Source organism: Taudactylus pleione, unplaced genomic scaffold (genome assembly GCF_031769625.1).
Source record: "Taudactylus pleione unplaced genomic scaffold, aTauple2 ptg001337l, whole genome shotgun sequence".
Classification (NCBI taxonomy): Eukaryota; Metazoa; Chordata; class Amphibia; order Anura; family Myobatrachidae; genus Taudactylus; species Taudactylus pleione.
In genome coordinates, this window is record NW_028285737.1 from 297115 (window position 1) to 317008 (window position 19894).

Below are 19894 nucleotides of genomic sequence, written 5' to 3' on the forward strand. Positions count from 1 at the left end.
CAGAAAATTCTGCACCACCAAGTTTATTGTGTGAGCAAAACATGGGACGTGCTGGAATTTGCCCAGATGTAATGCCCGCACAATATTGGTGGCGTTGTCAGATATCACAAATCCCCAGGAGAGTCTAAGTGGGGTAAGCCACTGGGCGATGATTTCCCTCAGTTTCTCTAAGAGGTTGTCGGCGGTGTGCCTCTTACTGAAACCGGTGATACACAGCGTAGCCTGCCTTGTAACGAGCTGGCGTTTCTGAGATGCTGCTACTGGTGACGCTGCTGCTGTTGCTGCGTAAGGTGATACATCTACCCAGTGGGCTGTCACAGTCATATAGTCCTTAGTCTGCCCTGTTCCACTTGTCCACATGTCCGTGGTTAAGTGGACATTGTGTACAACGGCATTTTTCAGGACACTGAGGACACTTTTTCTGACGTTTCTGTACAGTCTCGGTATCGCCTGCCTAGTGAAGTGGAATCTAGACGGGATTTGGAACCGGGGACACACTACCTCCATCAATTGTCTAAATCCCACTGCACTAATGGCGGATACCGGACGCACGTCTAACACCAACATAGCAGTCAAGGCCTCAGTTATACGTTTTGCTTCAGGATGACTGCTGTCGTACTTCATCCTCCTCGCTAAGGACTGTTGGAGGGTCAATTGTTTAGTAAAAGTAGTGGTGTTCCTACTTCCTCTCTGGGATGATGAACGACTCCCAGCAGCAGCAACAGCAGCAGCGGCAGCAGTAGGCGTAGCAATGCAGGATCCTCCAGAGGAATCCCGGATAGGAGAGTCAGTCATGCCAGTGACATGGCCTGCAGGACTACTTCCGATCCTGACTAAGGAGGAAATTGACGAGGAGGGAGTTGACGGTGTGGTTTGCAGGCGCTTGGATACAACAGGACAACGGGATTTAGGTGTCCCTGGACTGCTTACGGTCTTAGCCAAAGTTTCTGAACTTGACAGTAACTTTTTATGAACGCGCTGCAGGTGCCGTATAAGGGAGGATGTTCCTAGGTGGTTGACGTCCCTACCCCTACTTATTTCACCTTTACATATGGTACATATGGCAAGACAGTTGTTGTCCGGATTTGGATAGAAATATTGCCAGACCAAAGAGGTGGAATGTTTGGTCTTCTGCCCAGGCATGACCGTGATGGGCTTTTTCATCCCACGGACAACAACTGTCTCCCCCGGAGCCTGATTTAAACAAACCACATCACCATCAGAATCCTCCTCGCCAACTTCCTCCTCAGCGCCAGCTACACCAGTATCCTCATCCTGTTGTACTTCAACAGTGACATCTTCAATTTGCATATCAGCAAGTGGACTGTGGGTGCTCCTTTCAGCACTTGCAGGGGGCGTGCAAATGGTGGAAAGAGCCACCTCTTCCCGTCCAGTGCTGGGAAGGTCAGGCATCGCAACCACCACCACACTTGGACTCTCCTTGGGGATTTGTGATATCTTCTTAGAAAGCACAGTTCTTCGCTGTGCTTTTGCCAGCTTAAATTTTTTTAGTGGGAGGAGGGCTTCCATCGTCATGTGAAGCTGAACCACTAGTCATGAACATACTAGGGATCGACCTTAGCCGTTCCTTGCCACTCCGTGTCGTAAATGGCATATTGGCAAGTTTACGTTTCTCTTCAGCTGATTTAAATGTCTTTTTCAAGGTCATTTTCCTGAACTTTGCCATTTGGGATTGTATGTGCCCTCTACTATGACATTGGGCATCGGCCTTGGCAGACGACGTTGATGGCATGTTATCGTCTATGTCATGACTAGTGGCAGCAGCTTCAGCACTAGGAGGAAGTGGTTCTTGATCTTTCTCTAATTTATTTTTATCGGAGAAAGTTTGGTCCTCCATTTATGTTATATCGATTTGATATATACGTGCGGCTAAACACAGAAAATAATTTTTTTTTTGGTTTGGACTGGAGTGTACTTTGTGGGTTACAGCACCCTTTAACGGTCAAGCCAGCCGGCCCTTTACTTATGACACAGGCGCACTCTTGGCACTACTTTGTTGATGCACGTGCGGCTACTGCGCACACAATTCACAAACACAGAAAATAATTTTTTTTTTGGTTTGGACTGGAGTGTACTTTGGGGGTTACAGCACCCTTTAACGGTCAAGCCAGCCGGCCCTTTACTTATGACACAGGCGCACACTTGGCACTACTTTGTTGATGCACGTGCGGCTACTGCGCACACAATTCACAAACACAGAAAATAATTTTTTTTTGGTTTGGACTGGAGTGTACTTTCGGGGGTTACAGCACCCTTTAACGGTCAAGCCAGCCGGCCCTTTACTTATGACACAGGCGCACGCTTGGCACTACTTTGTTGATGCACGTGCGGCTACTGCGCACACAATTCACAAACACAGAAAATAATTTTTTTTTGGTTTGGACTGGAGTGTACTTTCGGGGGTTACAGCACCCTTTAACGGTCAAGCCAGCCGGCCCTTTACTTATGACACAGGCGCACGCTTGGCACTACTTTGTTGATGCACGTGCGGCTACTGCGCACACAATTCACAAACACAGAAAATAATTTTTTTTGGTTTGGACTGGAGTGTACTTTCGGGGGTTACAGCACCCTTTAACGGTCAAGCCAGCCGGCCCTTTACTTATGACACAGGCGCACTCTTGGCACTACTTTGTTGATGCACGTGCGGCTACTGCGCACACAATTCACAAACACAGAAAATAATTTTTTTTTGGTTTGGACTGGAGTGTACTTTCGGGGGTTACAGCACCCTTAACGGTCAAGCCAGCCGGCCCTTTACTTATGACACAGGCGCACGCTTGGCACTACTTTGTTGATGCACGTGCGGCTACTGCGCACACAATTCACAAACACAGAAAATAATTTTTTTTTGGTTTGGACTGGAGTGTACTTTCGGGGGTTACAGCACCCTTTAACGGTCAAGCCAGCCGGCCCTTTACTTATGACACAGGCGCACGCTTGGCACTACTTTGTTGATGCACGTGCGGCTACTGCGCACACAATTCACAAACACAGAAAATAATTTTTTTTTGGTTTGGACTGGAGTGTACTTTCGGGGGTTACAGCACCCTTTAACGGTCAAGCCAGCCGGCCCTTTACTTATGACACAGGCGCACGCTTGGCACTACTTTGTTGATGCACGTGCGGCTACTGCGCACACAATTCACAAACACAGAAAATAATTTTTTTTTGGTTTGGACTGGAGTGTACTTTGGGGGTTACAGCACCCTTTAACAGTCAAGCCAGCCGGCCCTTTACTTATGACACAGGCGCACGCTTGGCACTACTTTGTTGATGCACGTGCGGCTACTGCGCACACAATTCACAAACACAGAAAATAATTTTTTTTTGGTTTGGACTGGAGTGTACTTTCGGGGGTTACAGCACCCTTTAACGGTCAAGCCAGCCGGCCCTTTACTTATGACACAGGCGCACGCTTGGCACTACTTTGTTGATGCACGTGCGGCTACTGCGCACACAATTCACAAACACAGAAAATAATTTTTTTTTGGTTTGGACTGGAGTGTACTTTGGGGGTTACAGCACCCTTTAACGGTCAAGCCAGCCGGCCCTTTACTTATGACACAGGCGCACGCTTGGCACTACTTTGTTGATGCACGTGCGGCTACTGCGCACACAATTCACAAACACAGAAAATAATTTTTTTTTTGGTTTGGACTGGAGTGTACTTTCGGGGGTTACAGCACCCTTAACGGTCAAGCCAGCCGGCCCTTTACTTATGACACAGGCGCACGCTTGGCACTACTTTGTTGATGCACGTGCGGCTACTGCGCACACAATTCACAAACACAGAAAATAATTTTTTTTTGGTTTGGACTGGAGTGTACTTTCGGGGGTTACAGCACCCTTTAACGGTCAAGCCAGCCGGCCCTTTACTTATGACACAGGCGCACGCTTGGCACTACTTTGTTGATGCACGTGCGGCTACTGCGCACACAATTCACAAACACAGAAAATAATTTTTTTTTTGGTTTGGACTGGAGTGTACTTTCGGGGGTTACAGCACCCTTAACGGTCAAGCCAGCCGGCCCTTTACTTATGACACAGGCGCACGCTTGGCACTACTTTGTTGATGCACGTGCGGCTACTGCGCACAGAATTCACAAACACAGAAAATAATTTTTTTTTTGGTTTGGACTGGAGTGTACTTTCGGGGGTTACAGCACCCTTAACGGTCAAGCCAGCCGGCCCTTTACTTATGACACAGGCGCACGCTTGGCACTACTTTGTTGATGCACGTGCGGCTACTGCGCACACAATTCACAAACACAGAAAATAATTTTTTTTTGGTTTGGACTGGAGTGTACTTTCGGGGGTTACAGCACCCTTTAACGGTCAAGCCAGCCGGCCCTTTACTTATGACACAGGCGCACGCTTGGCACTACTTTGTTGATGCACGTGCGGCTACTGCGCACACAATTCACAAACACAGAAAATATATTATTTTTTTAGCACTTGGGGGGAGCACCCCTGATGGACAGAGCACCCCCTGGACAACACTACAGCACCTCTTTAGGACTGGGCCACTGCACAGGACTTTGGAGTGGACACAGCCCCTATGGAGAACTGACTGCACAACACAGTCCAGCCAGCTCCTATGGACTTTGAAGTAGTGGACACAGCCCCTATTAACAACAGCAGCACAGCACAACACAGCCAGCCCCTATGGACTTTGAAGTAGTGGACAACAGCAGCACTACACTACACTACACTACACAGCCCTAACTCCCACCCTCCCTCTTCACTGTCCACAGCCGAGTGAGAAAATGGCGCCAACGCGGGTACCTTATATAGGATCCAAAACCCGCGAGACTCGGAAGGCGGGAAGATGACGTTTTGCCTCGATTTCAGAATCCGAGTCAGGCGGGAAAAGTCGAGCCTGACTCGGATCGGACTCGGATCGGGGGGGCTCGGGGGGGTTCGGATTTCAGAAATCCGAACCCGCTCACCCCTAATATATATATATATATATATATGAGGTACATATAGTAGCAGTAGGGATATATATATATATATATATGAGGTACATATAGTAGCAGCAGGGGTATATATATATATAGGAGGCAGATATAGTAGCAGCAGGGGTGTACATATATTATATATATATATATATATATATATATATATGAGGTACATATAGCAGCTGTAGGGGTATATACATATATAGGAGGTACATATAGTAGTAGGGTTATATATATAGAGGTACATATAGTAGCAGTAGGGGTATATATATATATATATAGGTGGTACATATAGGTCAGTAGGGGTATATACATATATAGGAGGTACATATAGTAGTAGGGTTATATATATGAGGTACATATAGTAGCTGTAGAGGTATATATGAGGCGGTAGTGAGAGCAGGATCCCGTGTCCGGGTACCAATGATCTGTCACCAGTAATATATTATACTGTGTGGATGACACATGGTAGATACAGGCAGTGACTGAGCTCTGGTCAGTATAAGGTGTGACAGGGAGACATGTAACTACCTCACACCAGGGCTGTGTAGTGTATACAGATAGGAGCTGGGTACTGGCTGTGAGGGAGGAATATAGCATGTACAGTATCATGTGTGTGTCATATATGTATATTTAGTGTGTCTCTATTATAGAAGTTTGGTCATCATCGCTCCCTAGCTCTCTATATGTAAGTAATTCCATCCCAGTAACCGCCCGAAAATGTCACACTGCAGACTCCGGCCTATGCGTTCCACTTGACTTCCGTGCGTGTCATCTGACTTCCCCACATTGCGTTCCACCTGACATACGTCCAGTGCGTTCCACCAGACTTCCGGCCTTTGTGTTCCAAACACCGGAACTCTGTTTTCCTCAATCTCAACTTCCGGGTCACTGAGGAGCGCAGAGAGATCATCATTCCACGCACAAGAGTCTGGCTGCTGGTAATTATGTTATTTTTATACAGGGGGAGCAGCCTGTGGTGTCATGTTATTATTATTATACAGGGGGAGCAGCCTGTGGTGTCATGTTATTATTATTATACAGGGGGAGCAGCCTGTGGTGTCCTGTTAATATACAGGGAGAGCAGCCTGTGGTGTCCTGTTAATATACAGGGTGAGCAGTCTGTGGTGTCCTGTTATAATTATTTTACAGGGGGAGCAGCCTGTGATGTCCTGTTATTATTATTATACAGGGGGAGCAGCCTGTGGTGTCCTGTTATTATTATTATACAGGAGGAGCAGTCTGTGGTGTCCTTTTATTATTATTATACAGGAGGAGCAGTCTGTGGTGTCCTGTTATTATTATACAGGGGGAGCAGCCTGTGGTTTCCTGTTATTATTATTATTATACAGGAGGAGCAGTCTGTGGTGTCCTTTTATTATTATTATACAGGAGGAGCAGTCTGTGGTGTCCTGTTATTATTATACAGGGGGAGCAGTCTGTGGTGTCCTGTTATTATACAGGAGGAGCCGTCTGTGGTGTCCTGTTATTATTATTATACAGGAGGAGCAGTCTGTGGTGTCTTGTTATTATTATACAGGGGGAGCAGTCTGTGGTGTCCTGTTAATAAACAGGAGGAGCAGCCTGTGGTGTCCTGTTATTAGTATACAGGGGGAGCAGCCTGTGGTGTCCTGTTATTATTATACAGGAGGAGCAGTCTGTGGTATCCTGTTATTATTATTATACAGGAGGAGCAGTCTGTGATATCCGGTTGTTATTATTATTATACAGGAGGAGCAGTCTGTGGTGTCATGTTATTACTATACAGGAGGAGCCGTCTGTGGTTTCTGGTTATTATTATTATACAGGAGGAGCAGCCTATGGTGTCCTGTTATTATTATACAGGGGGAGAAACCTGTGGTGTCCTGTTATTATTATTATTATACAGGAGGAGCAGCCTGTGGTGTCCTGTTATTATTAGTATTCAGGAGGAGCAACCTGTGGTGTCCTGTTGTTATTAGTATTCAGGAGGAGCAGTCTGTGGTGTCCTGTTGTTATTATTATACAGGGGGAGCAGCCTGTGGTGTCCTGTTATTATTAGTATTCAGGAGGAGCAGTCTGTGGTGTCCTTTTATTATTATTATACAGGAGGAGCAGCCTATGGTGTCCAGTTATTATTATTATACAGGAGGAGCAGTCTGTGGTGTCATGTTACTATTATTATACAGGAGGAGCAGTCTGTGGTATCCTATTGTTATTATTATTATTATACAGGGGGAGCAGCCTGTGGTGTCCTGTTAATATTCAGGGGGAGCATCCTGTGGTGTCCTGTTATTAATTTTATACTGGAGGAGCAGTGTGTGGTGTCCTGTTGTTATGATTATGCAGGGGGAGCAGCCTGTGGTGTCCTGTTATTATTTTTATTGTACAGGGGGAGCAGCCTGTGGTGTTCTGTAATTTTTTTATTATACAGGAGGAGCAGCCTGTGGTGTCCTATTATTATTATTATACAGGGGGAGCAGCCTGTGGTGTCCTGTTAATATTCAGGGGGAGCATCCTGTGGTGTCCTGTTATTAGTACAGGAGGAGCAGTCTATGGTGTCCTGTTATTATTTTTATACAGGAGGAGCAGTCTGTGGTATCCGGTTATTATTATTATACAGGAGGAGCAGTCTGTGTTATCCGGTTATTATTATTATACAGGAGGAGCAGCCTGTGGTATCAGGTTATTATTAGTATACAGGAGGAGCAGTCTGTGGTATCCTATTATTATTATACAGGAGGAGCAGCCTATGGTGTCCTCTTATTATTATACAGGAGGAGAAGTCTGTGGTATCCTGTTGTTATTATTGTTATACAGGAGGAGCAGCGTGTAGTGTCCTGTTATTATTATTATACAGGAGGAGTAGTCTGTGGTGTCCTGTTATTATTATTCAGGGGGAGCAGCCTGTGGTGTCCTATTATTATTATTATACAGGAGGAGCAGTCTCTGGTGTCCTGTTATTATTATTATACAGGAGGAGCAGTCTGTGCTATCCGGTTATTATTATTATACAGAAGGAGCAGTCTGTGGTGTCCTGTAATTATTAATATTATACAGGAGGAGCAGCCTGTGGCGTCCTATTATTATTAGTATACAGGAGGAGCAGTCTGTGGTGTCCTGTTATTATTATTATACAGGGGGAGCAGTCTGTGGTGTCCTATTACTATTATTATACAGGGGGAGCAGCCTGTGATATCCTGTTATTATTATTATACAGGGGGAGCAGTCTGTGGTATCCTGTTATTATTAATATTATACAGGAGGAGCCGCCTGTGGTGTCCTGTTATTATTATACAGCAGGAGCAGTCTCTGGTGTCCTCTTATTATTATTATAGAGGAGGAGCTATCTGTGGTGTCCTTTTGTTATCATTATTGTACAGGGGGAGCAGCCTGTGGTGTCTTATTATTATGCAGGAAGAGCAGTCTGTGGTGTCCTGTTATTGTTATTATACATGGGGAGAAACCTGTGGTGTCCTGTTATTATTAGTATACAGGAGGAGCAGTCTTTGGTGTCCGGTTATTATTAGTATACAGAGGGAGCAGTCTGTGGTGTCCTGTTATTATTAGTATACAGGAGGAGCAGTCTTTGGTGTCCGGTTATTATTATTATACAGAGGGAGCAGTCTGTGGTGTCCTGTTATTATTAGTATACAGGAGGAACAGTCTGTGGTGTCCTGTTATTATACAGGAGGAGCAGTCTGTGGTGTCCTGTTATTATTATACAGGAGGAGCAGTCTTTGGTGTCCTGTTATTAATATTATACAGGGAGAGCACCCTGTTGTTTCCTGTTATTAGTATACAGGAGGAGCACCCTGTGGTGTCCAGTTATTATTGTTATACAGGAGGAGCAGTCTGTGGTATCCTGTTGTTATTATTATACAGGGGGAGCAGCCTGTGGTGTCCTGTTAATTTTCGTACACAGGAGGAGCCGTCTATTGTATCCTGTTATTATTAGTATACAGGAGGAGCAGCCTATAGTATCCTGTTATTATTATACAGGGAGAGCAGCCTGTGGTGTCCTGTTATTATTTTTATTATACAGGAGGAGCAGTCTGTGGTGTCCTGTTATTATACAGGGGGAGCAGTCTGTGGTGTCCTGTTATTATTATACAGGGGGAGCAGTCTGTGGTGTCCTGTTATTATTATTATACAGGAGGAGCAGTCTGTGGTATCCTGTTATTATTAATATTATACAGGAGGAGCAGCCTGTGGTGTCCTGTTATTATTATTATTATACAGGGGGAGCAGCCTGTTATTATTATTATACAGGAGGAGCAGCCTGTGGTATCCGGTTGTTATTAGTATACAGGAGGAGCAGTCTGTGGTGTCCTGTTATTATTATTATACAGGAGGAGCATTCTTTGGTGTCCTGTTATTAATATTATACAGGGAGAGCACCCTGTTGTTTCCTGTTATTAGTATACAGGAGGAGCACCCTGTGGTGTCCGGTTATTATTGTTATACAGGAGGAGCAGCCTGTGGTGTCCTGTTGTTATTATTATTATACAGGGGGAGCAGCCTGTGGTGTCCTGTTAATTTTCGTACACAGGAGGAGCCGTCTGTTGTATCCTGTTATTATTAGTATACAGGAGGAGCAGTCTTTGGTGTCCGGTTATTATAAGTATACAGGGGGAGTAGTCTGTGGTGTCCTGTTATTATTAGTATACAGGAGGAGCAGTCTTTGGTATTCGGTTTTTATTAGTATACAGGAGGAGCAGTCTGTGGTATCCGGTTATTATTATACAGGAGGAGCAGTCTGTTGTGTGCTGTTAATATTAGTATACAGGAGGAGCAGTCTGAGGTGTCCGATTATTATTATTATACAGGAGGAGCAGTCTGCAGTATCTTGTTATTATTAGTATACAGGAGGAGTAGCGTGTGGTGTCCTGTTATTATTATTATTATACAGAGGGAGCAGTCTGTGGTGCCCTGTTATTATTAGTATACAGGAGGAGCAGTCTTTGGTGTCCTGTTATTATTAGTATACAGGAGGAGCAGTCTGTGGTGTCCTGTTATTGTTAGTATACAGGAGCAGCAGTCTGTGGTGTCCTGTTATTAGTATACAGGAGGAGCAGCCTGTAGTGTCCTGTTATTATTATTATTATACAGGAGGAGTAGTCTGTGGTGTCCTGTTATTATTATACAGGGGGACCAGCCTGTTGTGTCCTGTTATTATTATTATACAGGAGGAGCAGTCTGTGGTGTCCTGTTATTTTTATACAGGAGGAGCAGTCTCTGTTGTCCTGTTATTATTATCATACAGGAGGAGCAGCCTGTGGTGTCCTGTTATTATTATTATACAGGAGGAGCAGTCTATGGTATCTGGTTATTATTATTATACAGGAGGAGCAGTCTGTGGTGTCCTGTTATTATTATTATACAGGAGGAGCAGTCTGTGGTGTCCTGTTATTATTATTATACAGGAGGAGCAGTCTTTGGTATCCGGTTATTATTAGTATACAGTAGGAGCAGTCTGTGGTGTGTTTATTTTTATACAGGAGGAGCAGCCTGTGGTGTCCTGTTGTTGTTATTATTATACAGGAGTAGCAGCCTGTGGTGTCCTGGTTTTCTTATTATACAGGAGGAATAGTCTGTGGTGTCCTGTTATTATTATACAGAGGGTGCAGCCTGTGGTGTCCTGTTATTATTATTATACAGGAGGAGCAGTCTGTGGTGTCCTGTTATTATTATTATACAGGAGGAGCTGTCTCTGTTGTCCTGTTATTATTATTATACAGGAGGAGCAGCCTGTGGTGTCCTATTATTAATAGTATACAGGAGGAGCAGTCTGTGGTGTCCTGTTATTATTATTATACAGGAGGAGTAGCCTGTGGTGTCCTGTTATTATTATACAGGAGGAACAGTCTGTGGTGTCCTGTTATTATTATTAGTATACAGGAGGAGAAGCCTGTAGTGTCCTGTTATTATTATACAGGGGGAGCAGTCTGTGGTGTCCTGTTATTATTATACAGCAGGAGCAGTCTCTGGTGTCCTGTTATTATTATTATACAGGAGGAGCTGTCTGTGGTGTCCTGTTATTATTAGTATACAGGAGGAGCAGTCTGTGGTGTCCTGTTATTATTAGTATACAGGATGAGCAGAATGTGGTGTCCTGTTGTTATTATTATTAATAATATTATTATTATTATTATTATTAATATTATTAATATTATTATTATACAGGGGGAGCATTCTGTGGTGTCCTGTTAGTATACAGATGGAGCAGTCTGTGGTGTCCTGATATTAGTATTATACAGGAGGAGCAGTATGTGGTATCTGGTTATTATTATTATACAGGAGGAGCAGTCTGTGGTGTCCTGTTATTATTATTATACTAGAGGAGCAGTCTGTGGTGTCCTGTTATTATTATTATACAGGGGGAGCAGTCCTTGGTGTCCTGTTACTATTATTATACAGGAGGAGCAGTCTGTGGTGTCCTGTTATTATTATTATACAGGAGGAGCAGTCTGTGGTGTCCTGTTATTATTATTATACAGGGGTAGCAGTCTGTGGTGTCCTGTTACTATTATTATACAGGAAGAGCAGTCAGTGGTGTCCTGTTACTGTTATTATACAGGAGGAGCAGTCTGTGGTGTCCTGTTACTATTATTATACAGGAGGAGCAGTCTGTGGTGTCCTGTTATTATTATTATACAGGAGGAGCAGTCTGTGGTGTCCTGTTATTATTATTATACAGGGGGAGCAGTCTGTGGTGTCCTGTTATTATTATTATACAGGGGGAGCAGCCTGTGGTGTCCTGTTATTATTATACAGGGGAGCAGCCTGTGGAGTCCTGGGTTTATTATACAGATGGAGCAGTCTGTTGTATCTTGTTATTATTATACAGGAGGAGCAGTCTGTGGTGTCCTGTTATTATACAGGAGGAGCAGTCTGTGGTGTCCTGTTATTATTATACAGGAGGAGAAGTCTGTGGTATCCTGTTGTTATTATTGTTATACAGGAGGAGCAGCATGTAGTGTCCTGTTATTATTATACAGGAGGAGTAGTCTGTGGTGTCCTGTTATTATTATACAGGGGGAGCAGCCTGTGGTGTCCTGTTGTTATTATTATACAGGAGGAGCAGTCTGTGGTGTCCTGTTATTATTATTATACAGGAGGAGCAGTCTGTGGTGTCCTGTTATTATTATTATATTGGAAGAGTAGCCTGTGGTGTCCTGTTATTATTATAGAGGAGGAGCAGTCTCTGGTGTCCTCTTATTATTATTATTATACAGGAGGAGCAGTCTATGGTGTCCTTTTGTTATCCTTATTATACAGGGAGAGCAGCCTGTGATGTCCTGTTATTATTATGCAGGAGGAGCAGTCTGTGGTATCCTGTTATTGTTATTATACAGGAGGAGCAGCCTGTAGTGTCCTGTTATTATTATTATACAGGAGGAGTAGTCTGTGGTGTCCTGTTATTATTATACAGGGGGAGCAGCCTGTGGTGTCCTGTTATTATTATTATACGCGAGGAGCAGTCTGTGGTGTCCTGTTATTATTATTATACAGGAGGAGCTGTCTCTGTTGTCCTGTTATTATTATTATTATACAGGAGGAGCAGTCTGTGGTATCCGTTTATTATTATTATACAGAAGCAGCAGTGTGTGGTGTCCTGTCATTATTAATATTATACAGGAGGAGCAGCCTGTGGTGTCCTGTTACTATTATTATACAGGAGGAGCAGTCTGTGGTGTCCTGTTATTATTATTATACTAGTGGAGCAGTCTGTGGTGTCCTGTTATTATTAGTATACAGATGGAGCAGTCTGTGGTGTCCTGTTATTAGTATACAGATGGAGCAGTCTGTGGTGTCCTGTTATTATTATTATACAGGGGGAGCAGCCTGTGGTGGCCTGGGTTTATTATTATTATACAGGGGGAGCAGTCTTTGGTATCCGGTTACTATTAGTATACAGGAGGAACAGTCTGTGGTGTCTTGTTATTATTAGTATACAGGAGGAGCAGTCTGTGGTATCCTGTTATTATTATACAGATGGAGCAGTCTGTTGTATCTTGTTATTATTAGTATACAGGAGGAGCAGCCTGTGGTGTGCCTATTATTATACAGGAAGAGCAGCCTGTGGTGTCCTGTTATTATTATACAGGAAGAGCAGGCTGTGGTGTCCTGTTATTATTATTATACAGGGAGAGCACCCTGTGGTGTCCTATTATATTATTATACAGGGGGAGCAGCATGTGGTGTCCGGTTATTATTGTTATACAGGAGGAGCAATCTGTGGTGTCCTGTTGTTATTATTATACAGGGAGAGCAGTCTGTGGTGTCCTGTTACTATTATTATACAGGAGGAGCAGTCTGTGGTGTCCTGTTACTATTATTATACAGGGAGAGCAGTCTGTGGTGTCCTGTAATTATTATTATACAGGAGGAGCAGTCTGTGGTATCCTGTTACTATTATTATACAGGAGGAGCAGTCTGTGGTGTCCTGTTACTATTATTATACAGGGGGAGCAGTCTGTGGTGTCCTGTTATTATTATTATACAGGAGGAGCAGTCTGCGGTATATTGTTATTTTCTACTTCAGGGTCCATAGGGTATCCACAGGATACCTTGGGGTATAGGTGTGACGTCAGTCGCAGGGCACCAAAGAGTTAAGCTTTCAGCCTCCCAGGATGCACTAGGTCCCCCTCCTATACCCCGCCCCCGGGCCAAGGCACCTCAGTTTAGTTTGGTGCCCGGCCGGAGTCGGGTGCACCTGTTGGAGTGGGGGCTAGAAGAGCCCCTGAAGCTTATTCTTCATGCAGCTGTGGCTGCACAACTGGATGAACAGCATGGACAGTCAGTCCTGACGTCCATGCTGTCTTCCCTACACCCCGCCGGTACCAGAACGCCGGTACTGATCCGGGGATGCTGGTGGGCGTCTGGGGTCACAGCTAGCGGTGACCCCAGATGCTCCGGACCGTGGCCGGATTCAAGGGGGACAGAGGTAAGCAGCGGGGTCCCGCGGTGGGTCCCCGCTGATCACATGGTCCTAAGTCCCCAGGCAGGGGGCTCCCTGGGGACTGGCTGCAGCGTGGAGCCAGGCGACCAACCTGCGCTTCCACTACCCCCTGGGACAGCGGACCGCAGCAGAGCGGTAGCGCTGCGGCGTCCCAGGGGTTAAATGCATGCCAGGGGAGCGCGCCTTCCCTGTCTCACAGCCGGCGCCTCCCCCGCTGCACACAGCCCTCTCTGCATGCTGCCGACTGGTCCTGTGTCAGCGCTCCTCCCCCAGGCCAGCCTCCTCTCTGCTCCTCGGCGGCCATCTTCTCCAGAACGCATGGTGAACGCTGCTGGAAGCGCTGGACGGAAGCATCGTGGTCTGGGTCCCCCCGCATACCTCTCCTCCGCTGTGGTCAGGTCTGTGTATGCAGCGCTGTGTCCTACCAGGCCCTGTGTCTGTGTAGTTGAGTGATCAGCGCTGTTAGTGCAGGAATTGTTATTTTTCTGCATTGTATGTGACTGTGCTAGCGCTGCTGCCTGTAATCTTTTCTTCTCTAAACTGTCAGCTTTATTACTGTCCCTGTTCTTTCTGCTAAAGCCCTTGCGGTGCGGTGCTGCAGGGTGGTCTCTCGCCTATTTAATACTTAATTGGTGAGAGAGGTCACATACGTGGTGCCATCATGTCTGAAAGTGATTTTCCCCTCCGGCTACAGTGTACCACGTGCAAAGTACCGTTAGCGGAGGGGGAGGGTAGCGCGGAGGGCCTTTGCCGGCAGTGTTTGTCCATGGCGCGGCCTATTACGGTTACAGCACCGGTACAGGAGCCGCCCTGGGCTTGTTTCGCTCAGGCGTTAACAGCTTTAGTGGGCCAGTTAGCTCCGCAGCCCGCGTTTACTCCGATGGGTTTGTCCCAGCAGTCTGTGGTGTCGTCACCCATGCAGGGGTTCCCACGACAATTGGTGGTACCCCACAGTCTCCCTATTTCCCCGCTCCCGGGTTCTCAGGAGCCAGCGTGGGTTAACTCCCTGACGAGTTCTGTACAGCACTTGTCGGATGTGTTGCAAGGGGAGTCTGTGATGCGGTCTCATAAAAGGCCGGTGGCGTCTCTGTCCGCTCCTTATGAGGATGACGAAGGGACGTCTGATGATGGGGAGATTCTAGATCCTTACGATCAGGAACCTCTCCATACTAAGGACGCTGATGCTAAGTCCAAAGTATATATTCCTGGACTTATTAGGGCGGTCCGCACAGCCTTGGTGATTGAGGACGAAGTTCCCCCAGCGGCTAAATCTAAGTATGCCTTTTTCAAAGATGTGAAGGGCGATGCCACAGTCTTTCCTCTTTCGGGTCAGTTGGTGGACCATTTAGAGGAGGCGTGGAAACAACCTGGCAAAAGATACCAGCCGCAGAGACGCCTGGCGGTGGCTTATCCGTTCGCGGATAATTATTTTGCGAAGTGGGAATCCCCTCCACAGGTGGATTCTCACGTGACCCGTCTTGTCCGTAGTGCCACATTGCCGATGCCATCCATGTCCTCCCTTAAGGATGCTACGGACCGCAAGGTAGAAATCTGCCTGAAGTCCGCTTATTCCCTTGCAGGGGGGGCAGCACGGCCGGCTATGGCCATTTGCTGGGTTGCCAGAGCGATGGAGCGCTGGGCGGATTCATTAGAGGCTTCTTTTGAATCCGACTGTCCGGCCGATCAGGCGGAGTTGATTGGCAATCTCCGTGATTCGGCCACCTACATCAACGAGGCGGCTCTAGACATTAGTACTCTGGTGTCTAGAATTTCTTCAGCAGCGGTAGCTGCTCGTCGCACCTTGTGGCTGCGATCCTGGAAGGCGGAAGCAGATTCCAAGAAAGGTCTGGAAGCATTGCCGTTTACCGGAGAAGTTCTCTTCGGTCCGGATCTGGATAAGATTGTGGCCACGCTGGCGGCAGCCAAATCTGCCTGTCTCCCGTCGGCCGCTGCTCCTTCTGGTTCGGGACCATCGTCCTTTCGGTCATCTAGGGCCCAGGGCAGGCCCAAACCACAGTCGTTTCCTCGACAGGCTGGCCCTAAGAAATCGGTCAAGCCCCGGAAGCAGGCATGGAGTACCAGACGTCCGGCCCCCAAGCCAGATGACAAGCCTGCGGCCTGACGGTCCGGGCCTCCCTTTGGGGGATCCCAGGGTGGGAGGCCGCCTGCTACAGTTCGCCCAGTGTTGGTCGACCACTACGACAGACACTTGGGTTCTGGAGGTGGTTTCCCACGGATACGCCCTCTCCTTCCGGCACAGACCCCCGGCTCGCTTCTTCACCACGGGTCTTCCATCAGACCGGAACAAGGCTACGGAGCTGCGGAAGGTATTGCACACTATGCTCCAGGCTGGAGTTATAGTGGCGGTTCCATTCTCCCAGAGGGGCCAGGGTTTCTATTCAAATCTATTTTTGGTACAGAAACCCAATGGGTCATATCGTCCGATTCTCAACCTCAAAGCACTCAACAAGTCTTTGCGGGTCCCGAAGTTTCGGATGGAGACCCTACGGTCCATCATTCTGGCGCTGGAACCTGGGGACTACTTGGTGTCATTGGACATACAGGACGCTTACCTGCATGTCCCTATTCTTTGGCGCCATCAACAGTTCCTCAGGTTTGCAATCAGCAGCGACCACTTCCAGTTTCGGGCGTTACCTTTTGGCCTGGCAACAGCACCACGTGTTTTCACCAAGGTGATGGCGGTCATGGCGGCTTCTCTGCGGCTGCAGGGAGTCCGCATGTTGCCGTATTTGGACGACCTGTTATTGGTGGCAGGATCTCCAGAGCTCCTGTTACGCCACTTGGACCTGACCATTGCACTGCTGCAACGGCACGGCTGGCTAATCAACTGGCAGAAGTCCACTCTAATCCCGTCTCGGAGGATTCTGCATCTTGGAGCCTTATTGGACTCGGGACAGCAAAGGATCTTCGTGACGGAGGACAAGATCTCTGCTTTACAGTCAAGGGTGCGCAGTTGTCTGCACAGCCGCCGGGTGTCCTTACACTCGGCGATGAGGTTACTGGGCTCCATGGTGTCGGTGTTCGACATGGTGGAATACGCCCAGTTTCACTCCAGACCTCTGCAGCACCTGATCCTGTCCAAGTGGAACGGGCTGACTCAGTCTCTGAAGTCCCAGACGATTGTGCTCACCCAGGAGGTTCGCCTGTCCCTTACGTGGTGGTTAAAGACGACCCACCTCAACAAGGGACGTCCGTTCTGGGTTCCAAATTGGGTCCTGTTGACAACGGACGCCAGTCTTCGGGGCTGGGGAGCAGTTTCGGGTCCACACTTGTTCCAGGGCAGGTGGACGCCGACAGAAGCGGAGCTTCCAATAAATATCTTGGAACTCCGTGCGGTCTTCAATGCTCTCCAGCAGGCACAGCGGTTTCTCCAGGGTCGCCCGGTGCAGGTCCAGTCGGACAACGCTACCACCGTGGCCTACATAAACAGGCAAGGAGGAACTCGCAGTCGGGCGGCTCTCGTAGAGGTCTCTCGGATCCTGGTTTGGGCGGAGCGCAATCTTCCGGCCATATCAGCGGTCTTCATCCCGGGAGTGCTCAATTGGGAGGCGGACTTTCTAAGTCGCCAGGACGTTCATCCGGGGGAATGGTCCCTGCACCCGGACGTTTTTCAACTACTGGTGGACAGGTGGGGTCTTCCAGAAATCGACCTCATGGCGTCCCGGCACAACAACAAGTTGCCGGTGTACGGGTCTCGCACAAGAGACGAAGGGGCGTCTCTGGTGGATGCTCTGTCCGTCCGGTGGACGTTCCGGTTCGCATACCTGTTCCCTCCGGTCTCCCTTCTTCCACGGGTAATCCGGAAATTCAAACAGGAAGGAGGGACGCTCCTGTTGATAGCTCCCGCGTGGCCCAGACGGCACTGGTTCTCAGACCTTCAGGGTCTGTCCGTGGACATTCCTCTGCGGTTGCCGCTACGACCGGACCTTCTGTCTCAGGGTCCTTGCCTTCACCCGGACCTGACTCGGCTGTCTTTGACGGCGTGGCTGTTGAGACGGCCATGCTGAGGTCCCGGGGGTTTTCCAGCTCTGTGGTGCGTACCATGTTGCGAGCTCGGAAACCGTCTTCCGCGAGGATATACCATCGCGTGTGGCATACGTTCTTCCAGTGGTGTCGACCGAGAGGTTATGCACCGCGGGAGTTTCGTCTGTCTCGGATTCTCGCCTTCCTGCAAGCGGGACTAGATCATGGGCTTCGCCTTGCTTCTTTGAAGGTACAGGTTTCGGCCCTATCTGTCTGGTTTCACCGTAGGATTGCTACAATCCCGGATGTGCGCACCTTTATGCAGGGTGTTCTCCGCATTCAGCCGCCCTTTGTTCCACCTGTGGCGCCTTGGGATTTGGCTGTGGTCCTGAGGGCTCTCCAAGGACCGCCGTTTGAACCACTGGGCTCAGTGGATCTTAAATGGCTAACAGCTAAGACTGTTTTCCTTCTGGCCATTGCTTCGGCCAGACGTGTTTCTGAGTTAGGGGCTCTTTCTTGTAGACCCCCTTTCTTGGTTTTTTATGGGAACAGGGCAGTGCTCCGCACTCGGCCCGAGTTTCTTCCCAAAGTTGTTTCCCAGTTTCATATTAACGAGGAAATAGTTGTTCCGGCCTTTAACTCACCGGGTCTTTCCGTGGGTGAGGCCTCTTTGGATGTTGTGCGGGCCTTAAGGACTTATGTTGACCGCACTTCTTCGTTTAGGAAGTCGGACGCTTTGTTTGTCCTCTTTGGCTTCCGTAAAAAGGGTTGGCCTGCTTCAAAGCAAACTTTGGCAGCCTGGATCCGTATGGCTATTTCTGAAGCTTATCTTCATGAAGGCCTACCGGTCCCTCCTTCTCTGAAGGCTCATTCCACTAGGTCTGTGGGTCCTTCGTGGGCAGCTCGACGTGGTTCCTCGGCAGTTCAGATCTGCAAGGCTGCTACGTGGTCTTCTGTCCATACCTTCGTGAGGTATTACAGGTTTGACACCTTCGCCTCTCAGGATGCTTCCTTCGGGCGGCGGATTCTCCTTTCTGCACAGGAACGTCCCCACCCTTAAAGGATACTGCTTTGGGACATCCCCAAGGTATCCTGTGGATACCCTATGGACCCTGAAGTAGAAAATATGAGATATGGTAAGAACTTACCCTTGTTATATCTATTTCTACGAAGTCCATAGGGTTCCACAGGACTCCCGCCCTGTCGCACCTGTGCTGCAGATGGGCTTTGCTCTGGTCACCGGTTTTCCGTCTCCCTCTGGTGAGAATGTGATTCTTGTATGTGTCCAGATCTTTGTTCTCTCTCTTCCTTCTCCTCCTCCGGCCTATGGCTTGGTAACTAACTGAGGTGCCTTGGCCCGGGGGCGGGGTATAGGAGGAGGACCTAGTGCATCCTGGGAGGCTGAAAGCTAACTCTTTGGTGCCCTGCGACTGACGTCACACCTATACCCCAAGGTATCCTGTGGAACCCTATGGACTTCGTAGAAATAGAGATAACAAGGGTAAGTTCTTACCATATCTCATATTATTAGTATACAGGAGGAGCAGTCTGTGGTGTCCTGTTATTATTAGTATACAGGAGGAGCATTCTGTGGTGTCCTGTTATTATTAGTATACAGGAGGAGCATTCTGTGGTGTCCTATTATTATTATACAAGAGGAGCAGTCTGTGGTGTCCTGTTGTTATTATACAGGAGGAGCAGCCTGTGGTGTCCTGTTATTATTATTATTATTATACAGGGGGAGCAGTCTGTGGTGTCCTGTTATTATTAGTATACAGGAGGAGCAGTCTTTGGTATCCTGTTATTATTAGTATACAGGAGGAGCAGTCTGTGGTGTCCTGTTAATGTTAGTATACAGGAGGAGCAGTCTGTGGTGTCCTGTTATTATTAGTATACAGGAGGAGCAGTCTTTGGTATCCTGTTATTATTAGTATACAGGAGGAGCAGTCTGTGGTGTCCTGTTATTATTATACAGGAGGAG

The 19894-nt window shown here is 47.6% G+C and overlaps 1 protein-coding gene across 1 annotated transcript in view; it reads left to right on the forward strand.

Moving 5' to 3' along the window:
* Positions 1 to 5880: 5880 nt before the first annotated feature.
* Positions 5881 to 19894, forward strand: part of LOC148443063 (uncharacterized) — a 67475-nt gene continuing 53461 nt past the window's right edge. Inside the window, exon 1 of the mRNA XM_088463271.1 lies at positions 5881 to 5926. The gene's annotated coding sequence lies outside the window, so the exon portion shown is untranslated. The remainder of the gene's footprint in view (positions 5927 to 19894) is intronic.